Raw genomic sequence first — 16,155 nt, forward strand, 5'->3', positions numbered from 1 at the left:
AAATAGGTCGGCTATTGGTCTATTCTATCTATCTGACTCCTCTAATATCATTTTCTAAAAATTTTGCCACAATGTTTTCATTCTATAAATTTAGAATAAGCTCTGTTTCAGGCCAGGTAAGTTACATCTTTTTTTTTTTTTTTTTTTTTTTTTAAGAAAAGTGTATTGGTTATTCTTTTGTTTGTATATTTGTTCTTTTCCCCACTTTCAGATGAAATTTAAATATATTTTCTAAAGTTTATAAAAAATTTCATTATGAAATTTATTTGTTATTGCATTAAATTTAAGGAGTAATGTTTGGAAAAATGAAATATTTACAACATTGAATTTTCTCATCTAAAGATTTTATGTTGTTCTATATACTCTTGTGTGTGTTTTTTTCCTCTTCTAGAGCTTTCTTCTTATATATCTTATACTTACTTTCTAACAGGTTTATTTCTAGATATTTTAGAAAATGTGTTACTGCTTATGAATGGTATCTGAGATTTCCACATTAATCTTATATCTTATCCCCATGATAAATTATCTTGTTTGTTCTAATACTATTTTGGTCAATACTCTTGGATTTTCTGTGCAGATGATAACATCTGTAAATAATGCAAGTTTTATTACTTCTTTTCTAATTAATGTATTTAATTTTTTTCTTGTTTTATTACATTGGCTATGATCTACAACACAGTGACCATGACAACAGCTACTCTTGTTTAAGACTTTCATAGATACAGAGAACAGACTGACAGCTGTCAGAGGGGCAGGGGGTTTCAGGGCTAGGTGAAAGGAGTGAAGGGATTAAGCAAGAAAAAAAAAAACCCCTCATAGACAGACAGCTCTATAGTGATTACCAGAGAGAAAGAGGGGTGGGGGAAGTAAAAGAGAGTATGGAGGGATGAATGATGACAAAAGACTTGACTTAGTGGGGTGAACACATATTACAATATATAAATGATATATTGTGGAGTTGTATACTTGAAACCTGTATAATTTTATTAACCAATGTCACCCCAATAAATTCAATAAAAATATATAATTATAAAAAAAAACACTTTAATAGAAATTCCTTTTACATTTCACCAATAATTTATGACATTTGCTAGAAGTTTCTGGTAGATACCAAGTCTACTTACCCCAAATAGGTGATTTCTGTCAAAAAAAGAACTGGCCTTGGCCAGTGTTGCTCAAAGGTACAGCATCAGCCTGCACACTGAAGGGTCTCAGGTTCAATTCCCAGCCAAGGGCAAATCCTGGCCCAGTTACGGTGCATGCAGGAGGCAACCAATCCATGTGTCTCTCACCTCAATGTCTCTCTCTCTCTCTCTCTCTCTCTCTCTCTCTCTCTCTCTCTCTTTCTCTCTCTCTCTCTCTCTCTCTCCCCCCTCCCTTCCTCCCTTCCATTCTCTCTAAAAAATGATGAGGAAAATATCCTCTGGTGAAGATTGAAAAAAAAAAATTATTGTAGCCCTACTACGGTAGCCCTGGCCAGGTTGCTCAGTTGGTGGGAACATCCCATATAATAAAAAGCTGCGGGTTCAATGTACTGGGTGTGGCCAATCGATGTTTCTTTGTCTCTCTTTTTCTCTCTGTCTCTTTCTGTCTCTCTCTCCCTCCATCCTCTCTCTCTAAAAATCAATGAACCTATCCTCCAGTGAGGATTTGTAAAAACCTTACAAAAACAACTACTGTAGGGAACAGATGGCAATTGTGACTGATTAAGTAAATAAATAAAAGGATGTAAAGAGATTTTACTATAAATCATGAAGGTCATTTGGAAACAAAAACAAATACTTTTCAAATTTTATGATTCAGATGACATATTCAGAGGGAGAGCAGACACAGCTGAGACTAGATAAATCAGGCAGAAAGACCCTGGGTAATTAATATCTCTAAATATAACACAAAATTACAAATATTTGGAAATCATGAGGTAAATCAAAAGCCATTTGGAGTTTAACTTCTGTTATTCTAATATGCGGTTAGGAAGAACTTCAAGCCCTACCTGGCAGCTGAGCTGGTTAGAGCATCGTCTGGATATGCCAAGGTTGCAAGTTCTGTCCTTAGTCAGGTCACATACAAGATTCAATCAATGAATGCATAAATAAATGGAAAACAAATCTCTCTCTCTAATAAATAAATAAATAAATAAATAAATAAATAAATAAATAAATAAATATTTGTAAAAAATCTCCAAGTAGAGATAAAGGAAAAGATGGAGGAGAGCTAATAATTAAATAATGGAAGAAATTTACGCTGTGGAGGAAAGATAAATTCTTCATAGTTGAAGGACTGACTGAGTTTCTCACAGGGCTGATAAATGAGACATGGCATATCCTGGTAAAACTCCTGAACTTCAAGAATAAATAGGATTTTATTCCAGACTTAAGAAAGGAAAAAAATATTAATTATCAGAGAGAAGCAAATTAAAATGACAATGAGGCACCACCTCACGCCCGCTAGAATGTCTACCATCAATAAATCAACCAACAGCAAGTGCTGGCAAGGATGTGGAGAAAAAGGAACCCTAGTACACTGCTGGTGGGAATGCAGACTGGTACAGCCACTATGGAAAACAGTGTGGAATTTCTTCAAAAATTAAAAATGGAACTGCCATTTGACCCAGTGATCTCACTTCTAGGAATATATCCTAAGAAATCTGAAACACCAATCAGAAAGAATATATGCCCCCCCCCCCGCCCCATGTTCATATAGCATTATTTCCAAAAGCTAATAACTAGAAACAGCCCAACTGCCCTTTAGTAGATGAATGGATTAAAAAACTGTGGTAAATTTATACAATGGGATCCTATGCAGCTGTAAAAAGAGGGCTCTCTTACCCTTTGTGACAACATGGAGGGAACTGGAGAGTGTTACGCTAAGTGAAATAAGCCAGTCAGAGAAAGACAAGTATCACATGACCTCACTTATATGTGGAATCTATGGAACAAAATAAACTGATGAACAAAACAGATCCAGAAACATTGAACATGCAACAGATTGACCTATTTCAAAGGGAAGGGAGGGGCAGGGTGGGAAGAGATTAACTAAAGAACTTATATGCATGGCCCATGGACAAACAATAATGTAGGGAAAGCCTAGGGAGGGTAGAAGCAGGGTGGAGGGGGACCTCTGTAATACTTTCAACAATAAAGATTAAAAAACAGAAAAAAGAAAAGAAGAAATATTCATATTGGCGCTATAGCTCCAAGGCAAACAGAAATGAAAAGAGACACGAGTTTTACAATATCAATGTAAAGTAGGAGAATTTAAATAGAATGCACAAACAGGATAATAGGACATTATACAAAAGGTACAATGATGAAAGAAGATATAAAGATTATAAACCAACAAATATGACAAAACAAAACCAATTAGAAATTCTGGGAGACCCTAATAAAATATAGAATTATGGTGAGATATTATAAATGGCACTTTCAGAATCAGTAAGCTCTTGAACAAGAAATGAGTAACACAATTGATTGAATGATACAGCAAATATTTATATGTAGAGGATATTTAATTTTCTCATATGTACGAGACATGTATAAAATTAATCATATAACTGAGAAAATTAACTTTATATGCCACATCTTCTGATCATAATTTCTAAACATAATAAAATTATGCCCCCCAAATGAATAATTTAAATTATCAAACATAATGCTAATTGACTTTAGAGTTAATTAGGAAAACAAAGTAAAATGCAAATCTATATATTTTTAAAAATTTATAAAGAACACTTCACATCAGTTGAGATATACCTAAAGCATAATTAGAGGAAAGCATGCAGTCTGAAATGCCTTTATCATTGAAAGAAACAGAGAATAAAGAAAAGAAATCCAGTACTTCACAATGCTTAGTATGCACTAAATAATGTGCTGTACTCTCTCTATATATTATTTAATTCTCACACAATGTTATGAGGCAGATATTATTTCCCTGTAATTTAGATGAGGAAACCAATGTGTAGAAAGGATGAGTGTAGCACAGCTAACAAGTCTTGGCACCAGTATTCAAAGGCAGAGAAGTACGGTTTCCATGGATACTCTTAACCACTATGTTAAAATTCATTTAGAAGTTGAAAGAACACAGAGTAATTGAAAATGAAAAGGGAATGAATAAAGATATAAAATGAAATTTTAAAAATAGAAACATTTTAAAACGTAGCCGAATGGATAAACAAATCCCAGGCATAAAATAGATAATATGAATAATGGATAAAAGGGAAAGTAAAGAAAATATTTACTAAGAATGAAAGAAAAGTTATATAGGTGAAGAGATAAATCAAATGAAAATAAATTATTATACATCATTCTGTGATATAAAATTTGAAAATTTAGGGAAAAAAAGGATGCTTTCTTAAGGAAATAAAAATGATCACAATTGACCTCCAAATTTGTTAAATACATGGAGGGACCAATTGCCCAAAAAGAAATTGAAGACATAAATATTCTCTAAAGAACATGAAAATGGCACTAAAACCATATGCTAGGGTCACCAAGGGAGGAACACATGAGGCCAAAGTGGTAAGGGATTATAAATGTACTAGGTCATCTGGACACCCAGATGGACTGAGCCCCCAGATGGCGCCAGCAGCCAAAGACAGGGAGTCAGAGGTTTTTAAAGGACTCTAGGCAGGCTTTTTCTGGGCGGAGAATTCTCTGTGCAGGTGCGGATTCTGGGAAACTCTGAAGGGGAGAGATAACGGTCTTAGCAAGTGGAATGTGATCTAAGCAAGTGGAATGTCCATTGTGAAGTGGACTGAAGATCAGTTCTCAGGGGAGGGAGCATTGATTCAATTATTTGATCAGACCTAACACCATATCAATGCTATTTTTCAGAATAGATAATTTTATTGTCACTCATTAATAGAGGAATATGCTTGGAAAATTCTCACCCTTCTTTATATGTAGTTAACATTTCAAAACAAATACATTGTGAAAAAGTAGATTGGAATTCAGGAATACTCAGCACAATATCAGGAAAATCTCTCCATTTATTATTTTAAGTCAACAAATTAGAGAGAAAGCAAAAATGTATCACATAGATATTTTTTAAAAAAAAGTGACCGCTTGAAAAAATTCAGTAACCACTGACAATAAAAATTTAAGTAAAATAGGGAGAATAGGAAGCTAATATTCTCAAACATTGAAAACTGGTAGCCACACTGAATGGATAGGAAAGCAAGACCCTTACATATGCTGCCTAAAAGAGATTCACTTCAGATCAACAGGCACATACAGACTGAAAATAAAGGTGTGGGAAATATATTTCATGGAAATAGAAACAAACAAGAAAAGCTGGGGTGACAATACTATACTAGTCAAGATAAACTTTAAAACAAAGGCTATAATAAGAGACAAAGCAGAACCCAGCAATTCCACTTCTGGGTATTTATCTGAAGAAACCCAAGACTATACTAAATCAAAAGGACATAAAGCATCCATATGTTCATTGCAACATTGTTTACAATAGTCAAGATATGGAAGCAACCTCAATAGATGAATGAAATATGACTCAGCCATAAGAAAAGAATGAAATCCTGCCATCAGTAACAACATAGATGGACCTAGAAGGTGTTGTGCTGAGTGAAATGAGTCACACAAAGATAAATGCCAAATGATTTCACTAATATGTGGAATCTAAAATACAAAATAAACAAGCAAGAAGAACAGAAACAGACTCATAGATATAGAGAACATTTTGATGGTTTTCAGATGGGAGGGACTTTGGGGGGCTGGGTGGAAAGTATTAAGAAGTACAAATTAGTAGTTACAGAATAGTCACAGCGGGGCTGTAAAAGACAGCATAGGGAATATAATCAATAATATTATAATAAATATGTATGGTGTCACATGGGTACTAGATTTTTCGGAGTGCACATATTGTCAGTTATATAAATGTCTAATCGCTGGGTTGTTCACCTAAAACTAATATAATACTGTATGTCAAATGTAATTGAAAAATAAAAAGTATTAAAAATTTGTTTCAATCTAGGAAATTTTTTAAAATAATAAATTCTTAGCTCTATTTATAAAATAAAACATTACACCTTAAACAACAACAACAAAACTAAGGAAACCTAATGGCCACCATTCTGACTAATGAAGCACTAAATCATCCCCATTAAAATAAAAAATAAGATAGTTTCCTGATATAATTATTCACTATTACTTTAGAAATTCTAGTTAATTAAAAAATCAAGGAAATAAAGTACTATTTAAAAAATATGTGCAATTATTTCTTCTCACCAAAAAACCAAAAGAGATCCTATTAAAATTAACATAATTTCTAAGAAATTTAGGTAGCTAATTAGAAGAAAATTTTATAATAATAGAAATAGCCAAGTAGAAATAGAAAGTAGAAAATTACTAACTTCATAGTAGAGGCAAAGCCTAGAAAATACTTTTGAATAATTTTGCAAAGAACAGTAAATGACTTATGTAAAAAATGTATAAAATTATACTGAGAAATATAAAATAAGTTAATAGAACAAACATTATAACCAGATGGGCAACTATGAAAAAGAAAAACAATGATTCAGAACTTGATTTCTCAAATAATAAACTTACTCTAAAGCCGCTATAATAAAAACAAAATGCAGAATAGGTTAACCTGGAAATTTCCCCCAATACATCACTATGTATGTAAGAATTTGATAGATGACAAAGAGGTATTGAAAAAAGGGGGAAACAAGGTGCATTTTAGAGGTGATCATGGGGTATCTGAAAAATAACAGTCTAGACTCCAGCTGCACATCATGGAACCAATTCAATTCCAGTTGGATTAAATGCAGACATTTTAAAAGAAAACACAAAACAATATGCATCATGGAAAGAAGTTTAGACAACAATTTGCAAAAAATTAAAACTGGAGTTATAGAAACATTTTTAACCAAGATAAGAAACTCAAGAAGCCAAAGAAGAACAGATAAACATATTTAATTATACACAAATTTAAAATGTATGCAGTTACACTATATAATATTCAAAGAGCTCTTATAATTTACAGTCAGTCCTTGGGTTACGTTGGAGATACAGTCTTATGGCGCGACATAACGTGATTTTCGCCGTTAAGTCGGAACCCACCTACTTAAGCACATACGTCACTCACATGGAGCACGTACACAACCATAATGAAGTGATACAGTAAAAAAATTAAAAGAAAGATAACAATTCCTGACCTTTACTTGTGGTAAATAAATAATAAAAAACATAAAGCACATGTGTACATACGTCGAAATAATGGAACTTTTTTTTAAATAAATGAATGGGAGATGGCAATGTAACCATGAAATGATGTACATCGAGTTCAATGTAACCGGAGGATAGTCTGTCTAATAAAAGCCCAGCGACCATTACAACAGAATGACCAGAACCACTGGTTGCTATGACTGCACTGACAACCAGCGGGCAGATGCTCAATGCAGGAGCGCCACTCAGCCAGAAGCTGGCTCACGGCTGGCGAGTGCAGCAGCAGTGCTCTCCCGCCTCCATGGCAGTGCTAAGGAGCACCAAGCCAAGCGGCAAGGAGCAAGCAGGTGGGCGGTTAGGAGCGAGGGGTCCTGGATTGCAAGAGGGCACAAACCAGGCTGAGGGAACACCTCCCTCGCACGAATTTCATGCATTGGGCTTCTAGTCTATATGTATAAAAGCCTAATATGCAAAATGTCCCCTCCAGAGTTCAAGCAACTGGGAGTTCGATCACTCACGATGACACAGGCTGACCATCAGGGGGTGGCGCAGAATGAAAAAAGGCCTGGCCAGCAGCCGGCAGCCACTAGGGACCTTACCCATGCATGAAATTCTAGTAGAAATGTAAATAACAGTGGCTTCACTTTATAACTCTCAGATTGGAAAAAATATGTGTGATTACATCTGCTACTGGCAGGAATGTGGGAGAAACAGTACCCTCTCACTTAGCGGATGTGGATGTGTACTGTTTAGGGCTTTTTGGAATGAAATCTGCCAATATTTATTCAGATTTAAAATACACATATGCATAGCTCTTGAAATCCTACTTTTGAAAATCTATCTCATTGAAATAAAATTTCAGGTACATGAGAATATATATACAAGTGTGTTTACTGCAGCATTGTTTGAAATGCAAAAAGATTAAAAACAAAAATTCCCACCAATGGGGGAACTGACACAGAAGGACATCAATGCCATTGGACGTTACGGAAGTTATGCAGCCACGAAGATAACGAGTGAGATCTCCAAGGTGGACTTGGAGCCATAGCCCCACTATCTTCAGTGACAAGTGAATAGTACATAGAAATATATGCGAGATTATGAAACAATTTACATTCTTTTGTAATGTAAACGATGCTAAACCTTCTACTGCCCGTCTTTGGATTACAATTACAACAGTTGGAGAAAGGAGGTGTTTCAGTTGGGTCCTCTGGGAAGCAGATGTTGAGATGGGCTTCAGAGTGCAAGATGTTTGTGGGGGGCTCGCACCTGTGAGGGGGAGGAGAGAGGACAGACTAGAGGGAGCCATAGACCATAACTCAGCTCTGTCAAAGTTTTGGCCAACCCAGTGGGAAGCACTCGAGCTAAGATTGCCCAGTGGAGGAGTCCCACGTCGTGTGCAATGGTCTGTCTTTGGCTGGGGTCTCCCCCCAAAAAATACAGCAGCACCTTAACAGTAGGGTGAAGCCTTTAGGCTCTAGTCCAGGGGTTCTCAAACTTTTTAAACAGGGGGCCAGTTCACTGTCCCTCAGACTGTTGGAGGGCCGGACTATCGTTTAAAAAAAACACTATGAACAAATTCCTATGCACACTGCACATATCTTATTTTGAAGTAAAAAAACCAAAATGGGAACAAATACAATATTTGTATTTGCATGTGGCCCGCGGGCCGTAGTTTGAGGACCCCCGCTCTAGTCAATGGAGGCTTTCAGTTGACTGCCAAGTTCTTTATTGAAGGGAGATTCAAGTTAGACTACTGAATCCCCCACGTCTGCACATGTGCCAAGACTCTGGTAGGGAGTGGAAATATGAAACTGGGGTTGGGGAGGTAGAGGTGGCAGAAAGGAAAATATTATGGTGTTTTGTCATTCCCTTGCTTTTTTTCATAGATTAACTACATATCCCTAAACAAACCTGAGTTTTACTTATTTATCATCTTCATAAAAAATGGAGTTATATGTGTTCTTTTGCAACCTGCATTTTTTTTTTCCTTCAAAATTATGTTCTCAGGTTTAACCATGCTGATGGGCAAAGGGGCATAAAAAAAGTTTCTAGGGCCAGAACATCTAGCTATTTTCAGAGAGCATGGAGAGTTTTAGGGACAAATAAGGCAGAATTAGCCAACTCAGAGACATTGAGCAGGTCACATTGGAAATTAATCTTCAATCAAGGGCTTCATTGTGTTGGACCCAAGGAGATATCCTTCCATGGTCAAGGTGGATAAGATTCTGAAACTGGATTGGGAAACAATCTGAATGGAGGTTTGGTTACATGTCATTGGGATGGTTAGGGATGTCTGGACCCTTGGCATCATTACAAGAATAGTGCATGCAGTGCATTGGATCTTTATATCAAACTTTATTTCAGAAGGTTCAAATAGCATGTTGAAGAACTGTCTTAGAAGTTTATGGTATAGGCAGTTGAGATTTGGGGGAATTACCGTGAAGAAATAAGGAATCTTTTCCATTGCTGTTGTCTTTTTTAAAATCTGCTACAAGCTGAGCATCTTATACATGAAAAAGAACTAACAAACTTCTTTTCATTATGTTTGCATGCTAAAAACTCAAAGAAGCCAGCTGAAAATGTTCCCACAGGATAAATAATGAAAAGCTGAGCATCTAAAAAAATAGATAAATTAGCCGAAACCGGTTTGGCTCAGTGGATAGAGCGTCGGCCTGCAGACTGAAGGGTCCCAGGTTCGATTCCGGTCAAGGGCATGTACCTGGGTTGCGGGCACGTCCCCAGTAGGAGATGTGCAGGAGGCGGCTGATCGATATTTCTCTCCCATCGATGTCTCTAGCTCTCTATCTCTGTCCCTTCCTCTCTGTAAAAAATCAATAAAATATATTTTTAAAAAATAGATAAATTAGACCAGATAGAGCCCACCGAAACTGGTTGAATCTTTAAACAGAGCTATGACTTCACGATGAGTTTTGAAAGAGAAAAGATTTTCCACAAAACAATAAGCAAGTTTGCTATGTTGATGATATCATATGAATCAAATCCGATAACCATGAACTATAATTATCTTATATTCCTTAATTAGTTACATGTATTTCATACAGTAAGAGGCACCTCCAATGAAAAATCAGGATCCAGTCACTTTGGTAGGTGTGGGGGATTCAGCAGTCTATGGGATACCAGATTGTCTCCTCTGAGGTAAAGAACAGGTTGAATTTCCCACCTTCCGCCACTGACCAGGAGACTCAGTGCTTGCTGGGACAATTTGGGTTTTGAAGGCAGCATATATCACATTTGGGAACGCTGCTCTATGTTGGGGGATACCTGGAAGACTATTTTTAATAGGATTCAGGGAAAGAAAGGACTCTCCTGCAGGTACAGGGTATGGTTGCAGCTGTCCTGCCACTTGGGCCACATAACACAGCAGACCCCATAGTGCCAGATGTATATGGGATAGATACATTTTCTGTGTGGAGTCTCTTGATAGCCTACATCAGAGAGATGTAGTGCATTTCTAAAATCCTAGTAAGGTTATAGCTTCCTTATCAGAGAATAATCTCCATTTGAAAAGTTGGAAAGATAGAGCATAAGCACCTGACCATGAAGCACAAAAGAACCAAGCAATCTCCCTTTTCCATCCAAAGGTGGGTGTGATCTACCTCACAGAGCAGATGTCAAACTATGGCCCTATGGTCCCAATCTTGTCTTCCACGTGTTTATACAAATAAAGTTTTATTAGTGCCGGGAGCCGGTCCATGCTTGCTGTTTCAAGGGACCTGGCATATATAGCATACGGTTCTTAATATGTTTGCTCACCTTCTTGGCGCTGTGTTTTAACCAAGGTTACCTCTCCGAGAAAGGTTGAATCCCCAGGTAGGAATTTTCCCCTGAAGTTAGGGAGGGGATGAAACTCCTCAACTAAGTGCCAGGTGGGTAATTAATCACTTTAACTATGAACAATCATGCTTAAGCTACATAATCTTTACTCCCTGGAATGGAGATAAGAAACGCCCTAACCTTTGTAATAGAGATTGACAGGATTAAAATGAACTGGTATAAATACAGATGTAACAAGACAGCAAGTCACAGGGCTTGGAAGACAGGACCAAGAGAGACAGAGCCTAGGCACAGAACCTACACAGAACGTTCTCTAGAGACAGAAGAACTTCGCTGGCGAGAGCATGCCGGAGGATCCTGGACAGGGACTGGCCTCGGAGCCTGGAGGTGGAGCCTGGCGAGAGAGCATGGCAGGGGATCCTGGACTGAACCTGACTGCGGAGATTGGCAGGAGAGCCTGACTAGAACCTGGTGACTGAACCTGACTGGAGAACCTGGACAGAACCTCTCTGGAGATCCAGACCAGAACTTGGCTGGAGATCCTGGCTAGGTTGCTGATCAACTGAACACTGTCTCCGTGTCATTCCTTCTTCGCCGACTCCGTCCACACCTTTGGGGACCCCTGGACCTGCTGGGGTTGGACCCCGGCATATTAGAACTCATTTATATATTGTCTATGGCTAGTTTCAACTCTATGATACCAGCAATAGATGCAACAGAGGCAGTATGGCCCACAAAGTCTAAAACATTTAGTCTCTCTTTGCTAATCTCAGTACTAAGGCATAAGGTCAGGCACTGTAATCACAACCCATTGTAAGGTGAAAATGTTTCATTATGAATTTCAACTGAGAAAGATAAGAAGACCCATGAACTTGTAGTCCAAACTCCAAGGTCCCCACCTGAAGGCCATATCTATTGTCTCAAGGGGTGGGGAAAGTTGGATGGGTTATTTAACCATCTGTTGGAGAATAAATTACATTAGCCTGGTTCTAAAAAGAAGGAAGTTTCTATCAGAGATTTTACATAAAAGTATGTAAATTAATGTGAATGCATAATGAGGTAGGGTGATGCCATTTCAGGTGGTCTTTACTTTCTTCCATATAATCTGATGTATCTTCTGAATTTTTTTAGGAAAGCAAGTATTATTTATGTAATTTAGGGGGGAAAGCTCATTTGAAAAAAGCAGGTATGTTCATCATGAGACAAAAACGGAATTTTCAAAAATATAGTAGCCATGGTAACATATGCTATAATAAGAAAAACAAGCTAGGGCATTTCATTAAACCAAACACAATAAAACTGAGCCATTTATTCTAGTTCATTGTCTGGGAAATATTACAGATAAACAGAAGCTATCAAAACAGATAAGAAATCTTAATACTTGAATCTTTATCCCAGTTAATTTAATTTTCCTCTGACAACTTGTTCCCAACTAAACAGTGGCTACTCTTTGAGAAAGACATGCTGTTGAATAAGAATGAAATGGTCCAAATGGTTGCCTTGGTCTCTGAGAGGCAAGAAATTACATGAAACACAAGGGGCAATGTAACAGAACAACTCAGACATCGTCAGCTTGCTTTCACTGTTTATGGGACACTTGATGCTTCCAGTTTCAGGGTCAAAGTGCCTTCCCATTTTCCAAGTGGTCGAGCTGTATTTTTCCACCCAGCTTAAGTAATAATAGTCATGACGATACAGTTTTCACTATCAAATCAAGATATATATACTTTGTCAAAATAACTTAGCATGTTTGCTCAATGTTCCATTGTGTTTTTCTATCCTGTCATTTGGAGTCTATTTTAATTTCAGAAGAAAGATAAATGTTGACTATGTATCAGTTCACTTCTTACTATCTTGGATGAAACATTTACCAAGATTTCAATAGAAGATTGGAAGAGCATTTCAGGCAAAGGAAGGGTTTATCAGTCAGTGTCTACTCAGCGGACAGAAACCATGCCGGTTTAGTTGGCAGTGAGAAATTCAATATAAAGAACTGTTAAACCAGCACTGAATAAGTAAAATGAAAAAGAAAAGAAAGAGGTATCACCGAATTAACAACTGCAGGAAGTAATTTAGCAGCCCCAAAGCTAAGGGAGTAAAAAGGAAAGTGCCGGACTAAAAAAATAAGAAATTAAAAAGAGACACGGTGGAGCTGAACCTCAGACCTCTGTGGGCGGGGTGGGGGTGAGGGGACGTACTGGCCAGTGGGCGTGGATGAGGGTCCCCGGAGTCTGAGGGGGACCATGGCAGCTGGTGCTGGTGTCTCCGGGCTCAGAGCAGGGACCAACCACATAGAGTTAGAAGAACTTGGGTACATATTAAAGTTCGCTCCAAAACTCAGGCCTGGATCAGAGATGGCCTCTGGGAAGGAGAGGACAATATAGAAAAAATAGAGCCATTGACTAAACATTGTATGCATCCCTCGCATAATTAAGTGGGCCTCTTTTGTTAAATGGCTATTAAGTGATGTTGAGTGACTTTTCCAAGTTAGAAAACAGGAAGTCACAAGAACCAGGGGGATGTGATATTCACTCTATCTCTCATTTATAATCACATAATCCATTGCAGCTTCATCTGATTTTAGACACTTGAGTAAGGTATAGTTTTTTTTTCATCTCCCTGTGTGTTTGATGACGATGACAGGGAAACTTTTAAAACAAGTGTAGGAATATGATTATTTTAGTAAATGCAACAAAGATTCAGTTCAGTGTAATAACTGAGTTTGATACCATTACCATTGTCAAGTTCAATAGTCATTTTGAAGAAATAGCATATATTTGAAATGATTATCATTTGCATAAGTAGAATTAAGGAGAAGGTGAGAGCCAAGTGACTACAACAGATTATTTCACATATATTATGTTGTTGCTATTTGTCAAACTATTAAATGGGTAAACAAAAAATTGCTATTCATGTGTGAAGGTCAGCAAGTCCTGGAATTCAACTTGATTTATAAGACAGTGAGCAAAGGTGCATGTATTGCTGCTTAACGCTTACCTTTACCTTATATTTTACATGTATATGTAATATATGTAGCATTACATATCATTTTAAAAATATATAATGCTTATGTGAGGTATTAAAGATTACACAAAGAAATAGAGACAAGACTCTAAAAGTTAATAGTACCTAGCAGTTATCTGAGTAATAATTACGTTTGTATAATCTATAATAATAAAAGCATAATCTTCTAATTAAACCAGACGTCCTTCTGGACGACCTTCCGGACGAAGCCAGGGCTGCTAGGGAAGCCCAGGTCCCAGGTGCCGGAGGGAAGCCGGTGCTGGAAGCCGGGGGAAGGAAGTCCTGCTCTTACACAAATTTTGTGCATCGGGCCTCTAGTAAAGAATAATTTAAAATAAAGAAATCAAATTAACAAATAGTATAGCAATGAAAAGATCCCACAGCCTGCTTGAATTGACTGTGTAGTTATAAACTCTACTGCCATCTAGTGGCACAAATCCTAAAAATCAGCTTGAACCGATCAGAACAATTTTAGAACCTGGCCTATAAGGGAGCCTTCAGGTTCGTTCATCCTCAGGAACCAAGTGCCATAGGATGCAATTTTCTCTCTTTGTTTTTGGTCATAGGATGCAATTTTCTCTCTTTTTTTTTGGTCAGTATACAGTAGAGTGAGTGATTTGGGGTGTTCACATATTAGTTATAGGCTTCCTTATTTAGATTTTTAAAAAGAGTGGAAGGAAACCATGTTAATAGAATACAAAACTTGCTTGTGTGTCATTTCACTTCGTTAAAAAAAAAAAAAAAACAACCCTGTTATCATTTCAGGAAAAATTTTCATCCTCCTCGTTTTTTTTCTTTTTCTTTTTTTTTTTTAATATGAAACGCTTCACGAATTTGCGTGTCATCCTTGCGCAGGGCCCATGCTAATCTTCTCTGTATCGTTCCAATTTTAGTATATGTGCTGCCGAAGCGAGCACTTCATCTTCCTCTTAACAAATAAAGGGTATTTGTTGCTTTAGATATAATATTTTCTTTTAAATAAAAATTATCAATAAATTTTATTTAAACTATTTAACTTTTTCATTTTTATTTAAACTATTTGAAGTTATAGGACATTTTTTTCTGAGCTTTGTTTTCCTGATTTTGATAGCAATTAGAATGATCATCAGATTCAGTGAAAAATCACCAACCTAAAAGGTAAGATAAAAATAAATTATTTTGGCATTATATTAAGACACACCAATTAAGCTTTGGAAGACCCATAACTCAACCTTGTGAGAAAGGTCAAGTATGTTTCTACTTGGGTTTCCTGATTTATGTTAAAATTATAAGCATATGTGTTATAATTATACTAATAAAAATGATTTTTTTAAAAATGCTGTTGACTATAAAAACAGGACATATATAGGATGGAAACTTGTTTTGGCCCTGGCTTTAATTTTCATCTATCATGTGGATGTCGGAGAAAGGACGTTCTAAGTAAGACAGACTACATATCTGCAGTGGAGAAAAATGCCAGTGTTTACTTTTGTTCAGCTGGGTGCAGAGTGAAAGCAAACAGGCACATTATTCTTGGGATACTATCAGTACTTCCTGCAAAGCCCCTCACTTATTTTATCTTAGTTTTTCACCCTCATTTCCACCACCAGTGTTTTGCCCTAGATCTCACTCAGTTTCTTATTGTCACCCCAAACTCTTTTTAGAATCCTCCCTTACTGTTTCTACTTCTAGTTCTTGGTGTCTAATAACCACACAGTGTTCATTACTTTTTGTTTCCTTTGTTTTCTAGTGATAGACGACCAGACTGTTCCTTACTCTTGGTAACACAAGTAACACTTAGATAAGCATTTTTGCATATGACCCTTATGCAGGAATTTCTATTATTTATATCGTCAGGGGTGATTTTACAAATATAATTTCATAAAATAATGAATTATTTCTTTTCTGAATACCGCACTGTCCAAACTTGCACTTGGAGTGCACGAGGGCTCCCACTCCCCATATCCTTGTTAACACTTGAAATAATATCACTGGGTTTTAAATTTAATGTTATTTCTTTTTTGCCAAAAAGATATGACCATTATTGTTGCATTCTATTAATCTGATTTCTACTATGGCAAGGTATCTCCTCATATCCTTGCTAGCTGTTTTTGTCTCTACCATAAATGGCTTATTCAGATATTTTGGCTATTTTCTTATTGGGTGTCCA

The 16,155-nt window shown here is 36.8% G+C and overlaps 1 non-coding gene across 1 annotated transcript; it reads right to left on the reverse strand.

Moving 5' to 3' along the window:
- Positions 1-14,816: 14,816 nt before the first annotated feature.
- On the reverse strand, positions 14,817-14,923 carry LOC132240445 (U6 spliceosomal RNA). The gene has a single exon (XR_009454335.1). It is a non-coding gene; the product is annotated as a U6 spliceosomal RNA (small nuclear RNA).
- Between the last annotated feature and the right edge of the window lie 1,232 nt (positions 14,924-16,155).

This window comes from Myotis daubentonii, chromosome 8 (genome assembly GCF_963259705.1).
Source record: "Myotis daubentonii chromosome 8, mMyoDau2.1, whole genome shotgun sequence".
Lineage (NCBI taxonomy): Eukaryota > Metazoa > Chordata > Mammalia > Chiroptera > Vespertilionidae > Myotis > Myotis daubentonii.